This window comes from Festucalex cinctus, chromosome 1 (genome assembly GCF_051991245.1).
Source record: "Festucalex cinctus isolate MCC-2025b chromosome 1, RoL_Fcin_1.0, whole genome shotgun sequence".
NCBI lineage: Eukaryota > Metazoa > Chordata > Actinopteri > Syngnathiformes > Syngnathidae > Festucalex > Festucalex cinctus.
The window spans coordinates 35,070,110-35,081,678 of record NC_135411.1 but is presented as its reverse complement, the minus strand read 5'-3'; positions in this window follow the sequence as shown (position 1 = coordinate 35,081,678).

Here is an 11,569-nt window from a genome sequence, read left to right as displayed (position 1 = left end):
TTTTTTTTAAGGAAAGAGACAAATTGTGGTTTCTTTGAGGTTTAGTATGAGGTTACATAATGATGGCCTGCAGTAAGGATTAAAGGAATGCACAAACTTTGTGCATTTCGAATCTAATCAGAATATACACTAATTTCACACATCATGCTCACACCACCATGACACCGTGCCGTGCACCTGTCCCTTATTTCGGGATGAGAAAGTTGGCAACCCTACTAGTAACTGTAACTGATTCTAGTGTAGCTAGTATGCAGAAATGTCATAGTAGTGGAAGGGAGTTTACTAAAAATACAGTCAGTCTACTATTGTGCTAAATTGTTTCACTGTTTGCAACTGTGCATTGAACTGTGTTGCCAGTGACGACAAAGTGCATACTAGTACATGGACCTTAAGCGTATGGAATAAAAGCTCCAAGGGTTTTCCATTATCCTAAGCCTGCCACCTGCATTCCAAAAGGTGCTCAAGTGTTATAAACCCGCGACGTAGGCCAACGTTGATTTCGACAAGCGCATCCTTGAAAGCTGCACAAAGCAGACAACCTCGGTCCTTCTTCTTGTACGTTTTTAGTTATGTCCCAAGGAACGGTGATGTTAAAATAACACTGTTTCAAAATGGTCTCCTCTCAGTATTTTGTTCACTTGAAAAAAATGAACACTGCACCTCAAATAGAAACCTCCCTTTTCCCCTATGACTAAGTGAACTATACATATATGACATATTTTTGAGTCACTTGTGGAAATGTTTAATATTATTTAATATCATAAAAGTGCATTCTGACAAATAAGGGCCTAGCCTCAAATACACACGCGCCTTATTAACCCTCAATTCTTCATCGATGCCTTGTGCTCTGTCCATTTGAGGGAATAAATGCCCTCAGCTCAGCCATTACATGTCGAAGCACAGTTTCTAAAATGGTAACCTCACTATGAAGCCATAGGTCCACAATAGTGAAGAATTTCATATCAATACGAATGTATTATAAAATACTGATTAAATACACAAAATATGAGGATTATACAAATAACATACACAAATTTGTGTTTTTGAGTTTGACTTTATGTGTATTTTAGCGCCCTACCAAGATGCTAAAAAATATGAATAGGGCATTATTTGGTTTGCTCATGGGATTTTAAAAAAAAAATGTATTTTAATGTAATTCATGTGTCTGATAGAGATTCCAATTTGATCTAAAGGCAGAGAAAGCCATGTGTATATTCTTTATTATTACAATGGGTGTATGTGTGGGTGGAGGGGGGGGGGGTGTAGGGAATGTAGTTATGGCTTACAATTACAATGAAACGTAAAGAAATAAAAGTGGACAAAAGACTTGTGCAGGATTGTGAGCATCATTTATTGACAAATGTCACAAAACAGTTGATGACAATGGTTGTCAATTTTTATTTTTATTTTAAGTACCGTATTTTCCGCACTATAAGGCGCACCTAAAACCTAAATGCCTTCAATTTTTTCAAAAGCTGACCATGCACCTTATAATCCAGTGCGTCTTATATATGGATCAATATTGGGCCGCAACAGGTCTCGCTGTCAAGACGCTATCGGTGACCCTGCACGACTGGTGATGCACATGCGCAGTAGATCCCGCCATCTTGGATCGCGAGCTAATACTAATACTTTACCTCAGAGAAAATAATAAAACAGCTGTTTATTCATTTTGGGAGTGAATGGAGTTGTCAGAAAGCTGGTTTGTAATCTATTAATAAAGTTTGACTGACCGTTTTGTTGACAAGACTGTTTTGTTGACATTCCCTTTGGCGCAGCACCATCTAATGGATGCATAACGGAACCCCAGCCTCTACTGTAGCGCCTTATATATGGAAAAAGTTTGAAAATATGTCATTCATTGAAGGTGCGCCTTATAATAAATGAGGTGCGCCTTATAGTGCGGAAAATACGGTAGTATTTGTCAGATTGTACATTTGTGAGAAACAGCTATCATATGTGTTTATTTTATAGCCTATTTTTATCGTTTAATAAGTACATTCACATTTAAGGCTGGATTAGATAAGCAGAAGAATAATATGCATAAAATATGTCAAAAACTAAAATATAGGAAATAATACTTTGGTTTCATTTAACACATTGCATGACGAGACCCCCAGCCACATGAGACAATCATTTCTCAAGGGCCATCATGTGCACGTGTGCATGCACCAGTCAGCAATAGTGCATCACACACTATTGGTACTGTACAAAGGAATGAAACTTCCCTATTCAAAGAGCATTTTATACATTGTGTTAAGTAGTGAAGTGGTTCCCCCATCTTGCAGCCGTCTTCACACTTACTTTCAAGTTTATTGATTGCGGGCTCATTAACGCACAGCGCTCGGCACTCCAAAGGAGATTGATGGACCAAAACAGGTCAAACGGGAGAGGACACCGCCAAAACAAACAAGCGCTGTACTTTGTGTTGCGGAGACGAGTATCCATCTAACGGGATTGGCCCGAGGGCCACGGCTCATCTAATTCAGCTGGAGAAATGTTGCCCGTCATTAGCAAATGAATCGCCTCTGAAGGCTGAGCAATCTATTCCGCTACGGGTAAAATTAGCCACCAATTAAAAGTGTTTTTCAGCACTGGTGTATAAAAAAAAAAAATTCACAGGATGGCTGGCAGCTGTAATTGAAGTTAATCACGGCGCGGTTTAGTGGCGTCAATCACGGATGCTCGTTTTCCTCACTTGAGTCAAAAAATAAATACATCAGGATAGCTTTTGCACTTTATTAGCGGTGATGACGTGTCGCCATGGTGGACTTGTTGCTTAGAGACCATGTTGACGTTCATTTTGTCCCCATGCTCAGAATGAAAGTTCAAAAGGGTCATGAGGCCAAAAGCAGTGGACAGTCAAGGACAGAAAGGTCTTCTCTACTCGCCAAAACACTATCACAGGCACTCTTCTCCATTTACAGGCTCAATTCTTTTTTTTTTTTTTTTTTTTATAAGAGAGAGAGCTCAGAATTGTTCATTCGGTAGTCTTACCGATTCAACTTCTTATCAGCATTGCTCTCTCTCTCTCTCTCTCTCTCTCTTTTTTTTCTGTGCGTGTAAATACGTGTAAATTTATACTCATTAATTCACCTAAAACCTAATAAAAATCCCATTACCCTTCACTTTAACCGGATACTTCAGAGTCTCGCCAGAGTCGTGAAGTTCAGAAGGTCAGGAGACCAGAGGAAAGGTCAAAGAAAAGAAAGATAAATCAAAGTGAAATCCAGCACCAACCAAACACCTCCTGCCATCCACATGGTTACAAAACCAGAATCTTACGCCAACCCCAGAAACCTCTAAATTCCAACAAATTAAGGAGATCTCAAGAGACCAGAGGAAAAACTAAAGAGAGGAAGGAGGGAAGGATAGATAAAGTAGTTTGCGTTACATAATATAATAAGAGACAGTGGCGTGCAAAGGGTGGGGTCGAAGCGGCGCTGTCCCCAGATGACCACCTGGCACGCAACATAAATCCCAAAACTCAACCAACTTGAAAAATAATTAGCATCTCTGCTAAGAGCAATGGTTTTTATTGTATTTTTTTGTCGGGTTTTGTCATGTTATTAGATAAATATTGATTGTAAACTGCTCCAGGTGGTGTTTGTGGTACAGTTACGTAGAGTTATTGTATTTTTTATAGAATGATGGTTTCTATAATTGCGACTTGATAGTGGTTGTTTAAAAAGGCAGATGAAGTCATCTAAATCCCCATTGAAGTTGCAGGTACCGAATGTATGACACAACCCCTCCACTGACGACATGTTTATGCCTTAAAGTAGTCAAACGTTGATCTGTGCTCAAAATGAAAAGGTTTACAGTGTCACAGGGCCAAAAAGACGCCATTATTTCACACTTAGAGGCCTCATGTTCCAGACAGGAATAGCGAACACACTCAGGTGGAACGTGATAATGAAACAAGCGCCTCTCTGCCGCCTGCTTCCTCCTCTTTAAAAGCCAGCTGATTTATCTGTTATGATCAATTTCCCGCTTCGCTTAGCTAGTGATGGTGTTTACAGAGAGCACTTTCACGGCGCGCTCGCTTTTTAAATAGTGTGACGTGTCCGAATCGAATGGCACAGCTGGGAGACACAAGAACTGGATGGCTGCATGTTTACACCTGCAAAGTGGAACTGGAAGAAAGCTGACTTGGTCTCACAGCGGCCAATCTTCTGGGAAGACTTTCTACCAAAACATTTATGGCCGCACATTAAATATGTTGTCTCTTTTTTTCTGATTCATCACAACAGCAGTACAGATTCTTGTGTTAAAAAAATTAAAATAAAATAAATAAATCTCGTAAAAGTAGAAGTACTGATTCAACTCCTGTACAAAAGTAAAAGAAGAAAAAAGCACAGACTCAGCATTCTGCTTCTAAGTACAGAAAAATGATTATTATTATTATTTTTTTTAATGTCAAATACAATGGTGTCTATAAATACAAGTGAAATGGTGAGTTTTTCGAGGTACAAGCCATCGTTTGGCCACTTATTTGCATTGACTTGAGAGCAACAATTTGAGATACAAGGACTGTACAGTGGCCGTGAAGTCAATTCACTTCACAAAAACACAAGAAGAAGACTTTATCGTGTTTGAAAATATTAATAAAAACTAGGGATGGGCGAGTACCGATACCAGGTATCGGTATCGGGCCGATACCAGACTTTTTTTCAAGTACTCGAGTACTCGTGACGCAGACGAGTACAAGCGACCGATGGCAGAGGGGGAAGACGTTAAGTGAGTCCTCCTTGCCTGTAACTGGCGCTAGCTTGCAGCAGTTTTTCACCAAAACTTCACCGGTCTGGAAATACTTCAAAATTGTGAATCTTAAACTAAAAGAGCATTTTTGTGTTTTATTTTGAGCGTTGACTGTTGAAGAGTGACTGTGCCGTTTTTTTTTTTTTTTTTGTCAAAATTAAAGGAAATATATTTGTTTAAAAATATCTTTTTGTGATTTTTTTTATTTGTCAAAATGTACTACTGGTATCGGCAGTTGGTATCGGTATCGGTGAGTACTGAGGTTCTGAGTATCGGTATCGTTCTGAAAAAAAAGTGGTATCGAACATCCCTAATAAAAACAATTTAAAAAAAAAAAATCAAAATTTGTGTATTTAAAACAAGATAGCTTAGCCTTGGTAAGCCAGTTTACCTTAATGCTAAAAAACAATGCAAAACAACATTGACAACCTAACAAATAGCATGGGTATCACAATATTATAACCCTTGAAGCAACGGATATCTGAAAACAAATGGTAGCAACACATGTTGATTTAAAAAAAATAAAATAATAATAATTACCAATACACACAGGCTTACACTTTATCCTCTGCAAAGAATGACTAATATTACCACAGTTTACTGAGGATCTGTGACGACCATGGCTCAGGAGGTAGAGTGGGTCGTCCAGTAACCGAAGGGTCAGTCAGCATTTTGATTCCTGCTCTCTCCAAGTCATATGTCAATGTGTCCCTGGGCAAAACACTTAACACACATTGCCTCTGGTGCCTCTCACACTGGTGTATTGCAGGTGTGAATGTTTGGAGGTGGTTGGAGGGGCCGTCAGCACACACTGGTAGCCACACCTCTGTCAGCTGTGGCTACTACAGTATGTACTTTATGTGGTTTACTACCACCAGTGTGAATGTGCGGGTATGTGAATAATGCATCCATTGTAAGCGCTTTGAGTGTGCAAAAGAGAAAATGCCATGAATGCATTATTAGCTGTGACAGTCTCCTTGGACATACATTCATGTCTGTGTTTATACTGTTCCCCATTGGCCAAAGCTTGCACATCAGAAGGGGGAGCACAATATCCATTGAATTGAAGCAAAAATAAAGTTTGTATATAGTATAGAGTGCTATTTTTATTAATGAAAAAAATAAAATAAAATACTTTTTTTTAGGGGTGGCTGGATGGCATTTCCATTCATTCCAAAGATGATTTGAGATACAGGTGTGTTTTTGTCATGACTAGGGTCATGCAGGGGTAATGTTTGGGTCTTGAGCGTGAGGTCAAGTGTCTGTTTTGAACTGATGTTTTGAACTGTTGTAATCGGCATCTAGTTTCAACTGGTTTTAAGCTATGTGATGTCAGGAGTTATGTGATGTCAAGAATCTTTAATCTCTTTACTGGGTCAACAGCCAACCAGATAATTCCATGTCAGTACTGTTACCTACATGTCTAGCCACAACCAATGAAATCGTCTATTTAAGCCAAACTGAAAGTGTGTGTTTTGTCGGATTATTACCTCTGTTCCTCTGTGCATCTCTACAGCCAAAGGGGGCTTGGCGTCTCGTGATTCTTGATGCATTCTCTTTGTTTCTCGTCTAGTCAAGTTTGTTCTACGCCTCTCGATGTTATGCGAATAAAGAGTAAAATGTTATTCGTGTCTGCGTGTTTGGGATCCAACCCCAGAACATAACAGTTTTGCTTTAAGAATATGGTCATGGAATGAATTCAACTTGTATCTCAAGGCACGTGCATGTGCTTCTTGCCAGGAAGTGTCTCCTTTAACAATATCCGGTTTTACATGGAGTCATGTATTCCGATTGGACTGAATCCGAAAAGGCCAAACGGAATGAAAATGCTCCATATAAACACCTCGATCGGAATGAAAAGGCTGAACCTGAGTGGAATTTCATTCGAAATCACAGGGGTGGAATATTCCTTTCTTCAATCCAAACGAGCGTCATGTATGCAGTGCTGAGGACGCAAGATCGAGTGCAGACTTCGGTGTTCCTGGGTACAGTTTGCATGTTTTCCCCGTGCCTGCGTGGGTCTTCTGCGGGTGCTCCGGTCTCCTCCCACATTCCAAAGACATGCATGGCAGGTTGATTGGGCGCTCCGAATTGTCCCTAGGTGTGCTTATGCGTGTGGACGGTTGTTCATCTCTGTGTGCCCTGCAATTGGCTGGTTGACCAGTTAAGGGTGTACCCCGCCTACTGCCCAGAGCCAGCTGGGATAGGTTCCGGCTCCGCCGCAACCCTTGTGAGGAGCGGTTAAGAAAATGGCTAAGAAAATGGTTATGATCAGTGAAGTATATTTTTATCCCGCCAATTCTATATATTGTGACAGAATGAGACTGTATTGACTTGACTTATGAATTGCTTAAACTACATAATAACTTGAGAGTGAACTCACTTTTGCTCTCCAGGATGAAAAAGAGGCCTGCTGAAAGTGGGGCGCATTGCTAAAAAAAAAAAAAATTAAAAAGGACATCCATTCACACAAACCTTTCATAGGAATCAAAAGGATGATTGTGCCCGTGAGATTAGATTTTTATTTCACCTCAGTGACCCTCTCTTCTTTGAGAATTTTGAACATTCCATTTTGGGTTGGTTTCATTGGCACAGTAATAATAATAATAATCCATCCATCCATCCATCCATCAATCCATCCATCCATCTTCTTGACCGCTTATTCCTCACAAGGGTCGCGGGGGGTGCTGGAGCCTATCTCAGCTGGCTCTGGGCAGTAGGCGGGGGACACCCTGGACTGGTTGCCAGCCAATCGCAGAAATAATAATAACAATAATAATAATAATAATAATAATAATAATAATAATAATAATAATAATAATAATGATAATAATGATGATAATAATAATAATAATAAAAGCAGCTACAGCAGAACCCTGTTTGTTTTTTTTTTGTTTTTTTTTAAACAAATCCTCCATTTTCAAAGCTGTAGTCTATCCGTAGCTGACTAAAAGGTGGGGACTGTCATGGTTCGGTTCTCAGCCTGTTGTGCTTTTGTGTGTGTGTTCCAGTGCTACCAACGAGGGGGGCGTTCCCCAGCCCCGCACCTGCATCGCATTGACAATCAGGACTTTAAAAGGACTCCGAGCGGCACAGCAAGCCGTCGGATTATTATTTGCTCACCTCCGTGTCCAAGTGTTCTCCGCGTTTCCCTATTGGTAAAAGTTTTTTGAATCTGCCGTCGTCTTTAGTTTACTTGTATTCACGTGTGTGTTTCCGCGTCGCCTTTTGTTTGATATACTCGTGTTGATTGATTCCGTGTACATTTCGTGTCGTCCTTGCCGGTTGCAAGTGAGTTATGTTTTTCTTGTCCTTGCTGTTAGCAAGTGTTTTTTGTTACGTTAGTTCTCCTTGCCGTTTGCAAGCGATTTTGGTTATGTTAGTTTTCCTTGCAGTTGCAAGCGCTTTTTGTTACATTCGTGTTCCCTGCCTTTTGCGGGACTTTTGTGTTTCCCAATTCCTCCTTGCCTTTTGCAAGTGCCTTTTGTTACTTCCGTGTCCCTCGCCTGTGTGCAGTGGCACCGTTGTAAATTTCGTTGTCTTGCCTGCGCGCAAGCTTTGTGCAATCGGTTTTTCAGAAGGAATAAATCGAGATTGTTTTCCTCCTCTGAGCCTGCAGTTTTGGGATCTATTCTTTATCGACTCAATCGAGTCGTTACAGAATAATCCGACCACCATGGATCCCGCAGACTCGGAGAAGGTGAGACGGGCATTGGCCAGTCAGGGGCAATGGGTGGTGCAAACTGAGACCACCTTGATGGAACTCCAAGAGGTGGTAGGCAGGCTTGCTCACCGGTGCGAGGAAATGTTCGCGAGGTTCGAGCAGCTCGGTTCCCGTGGAGTGCTAAACCCGGAACTTCCGCGAACGGACTCTGCCACGTTGGCTCCTCCAGCAGCTCCAAGGGAGCCCGTTTTGCCCCACCCGTCGCGCTATGACGGACAGCCGGGTGGGTGCGGTCAGTTCTTGCATCAATGTTCGCTTATTTTCGACCAGCAACCGTACACATACGCTCGTGATCAGTCTAAGATTGCGTTCATTATGAGCCTCCTGTCTGGTCAAGCCGCTACCTGGGCGATGGTGGTGAGCAACTCACGACCAGACCTCCGGTCCTCCTTCCCGATTTTTGTTTCTGAATTTCAACGTGTGTTCGACCATCCAGTCAAGGGGAAGGAGGCCGGAGGTCGGTTGTTAGATTTAGTGCAAGGGGAAAGATCGGTCGCGGACTACTCGATCGCGTTTCGTATTCTGGCCGCGGAAAGCGGCTTTGATGACTGTGCTTTGCGAAGTATCTTTCGTCGTGGATTAAATACTGTACTGAAGGATGAACTGGCGGTCCGTGACGATTCGAACTCTCTCAAAGGACTGATTGAGCTCACTATCCGGCTGGACAACCGCTTACGTGAACGGCACCGGGAGCGTGCCTGTGAGCGGCATGGGCCATCCACCGACCACCGCATGACTGGACTCACCCGCATCGACGACGGGGAAGCACGTTCTCTTCCGGGCGCCCCAGTGGACACAGGGGAGCCCATGCAGGTCGGAGGGGGACGCCTGCATCCTGAGGAGCGCCGCCGCCGATGGCTCACTGGAGCCTGCCTCTACTGCGGTCAACCAGGGCATCGGGTGGCTTCATGTCCGGCGAAGCCATCCCGCCGGACGCGACCGACATACCGACTAGGAGGACGTGCCAATGAGGCCCAGGAGTCCGGAATGGACTCAAATCAGGGTAAGCACCGACCGGGGGGAACCGAACCAAGCTCTTCGAATAGGGCTAGCTGTGATATTCGACGGTTGGAATTGGCAGGGGAGTTGTCCGACGGCGGTATGAATCTTAAGATTAGGGCACTCATAGATTCGGGGGCCGACGATTGCTTCGTCGACCCGTGTGTGGTAGAGGCGTTGGGGAGCCCGGTGGAACCGTTAGAGAAGGTTAAGGAGGTTTTCAACCTCGATGGGCGGTTATTAGCACAGGTCCGACATGTTACCGGTCCACTTTCTTTGAGGCTGTCGGGGAATCATGTGGAGAGGAGGAGCTTTTTCGTTATGCCATCCCGTGCTGCTCCCCTAGTGTTGGGGCTCCCGTGGCTAAAGACTCATAATCCCGATATCGATTGGGATAAGCCCGCGTTGGAAAACTGGAGTCCCTTCTGCCACGCCCACTGCTTGAGGTCGGCAGAAGGGACTCCCACCGTTCCCGTAACTCCTGCTCCCGAAGCGATTTGCCTCGATCAGGTCCCGGAGGAGTATCATGATTTGGGGAAGGTGTTTAGTAAGGACCGTGCCCAGGCGTTGCCGCCCCATAGACCATACGATTGTGCGATTGAACTGATTCCCAATGCGCCACTACCGAGTTCACGTCTGTATCAAGTATCCCAGCCTGAACAAGAAGCCCTCCGGGACTATATCTCGAGTTCACTGGCTAACGGTCAGATCCGTCCGTCTAAATCACCCGTGGGGGCGGGGTTCTTCTTTATCGAGAAGAAAGATAAGTCCCTTCGTCCCTGTGTTGATTATCGGGGATTGAATGAATTTACCGTCAAGAATAAGTACCCGCTTCCGCTGTTGGACTCTGCCTTCGCCCCGTTACAATCCGCCAGAATATTTTCAAAGTTAGACTTGCGAAGTGCGTACCATTTGGTTCGTATACGAGAGGGAGATGAATGGAAGACGGCGTTCAAGACACCCCTCGGACATTTTGAATATTGCGTCATGCCTTTCGGGTTAACGAATGCTCCGGCGGTGTTCCAGTGCCTGATTAACGATGTCCTCCGGGACATGTTGAATGTGTTTTGTTTCGTCTATTTAGACGACATCCTGATCTTCTCGCGCGACGAGCATGAGCACCGACAACATGTTCGCCTGGTTCTCCAGCGCCTTTTGGAGAACCGACTATACGTCAAGGCAGAGAAATGCGAATTTCATTCCAAATCCGTTCAGTTTCTGGGCTTTATTATTGAGGGGGGGCAATTGCGAGCAGATCCAATTAAGACACAGGCCGTGGTCGAGTGGCCGAGTCCCAAGACTAGGAAACAGTTGCAAAGGTTTCTGGGTTTCGCTAATTTTTATCGTCGATTCATTAGAAACTATAGTTTACGGGCAGCCCCACTTACCAAATTAACGTCAAGTAAAGTTCCGTTTCGGTGGACACCTAGCGCCGAAGAGGCCTTCACTGAACTTAAGCAGTTGTTTATTAATCCACCAGTATTGATCCACCCTAACACCGATGTCCCTTTTGTGGTCGAGGTTGACGCGTCGGATTCAGGAGTGGGGGCGGTCCTGTCCCAGCGGTCGCCAGAGGACGGGAAGCTCCACCCCTGCGCCTTCTTCTCCAGGCGACTGAGTCCGGCGGAAAGCAACTACGACGTGGGGAATCGGGAGCTGTTGGCAATTGTCCTGGCGCTACAGGAATGGCGACACTGGCTGGAGGGCGCCAAGGAGCCCTTTGAGGTTCTGACGGATCACAAAAACCTGGCGTACCTCCGGGCCGCCAAGAGACTCAACTCACGGCAGGCACGCTGGGCCTTGCTGTTTACACGATTCAACTTTGTCGTGAACTATCGCCCGGGTTCCCGGAACCAGAAGTCCGACGCTCTGTCCCGAATGCATGATGCCGCTACTCCCGAGGCCGGGACAGAACCGGTCCTGCCAGAACATTGCTTTGTGGGCGCGCTGCGTTGGGAGGTCGAAAAGAGGGTCCTGGATGCTCTGGAGGGAATCACTATTCCTGGGGAATGCCCGGCCGAGAGACTATTTGTTCCTGTCCCGTTGCGGGCGGAGGTCCTGCAGTGGGGTCACAGCTCACGAGTG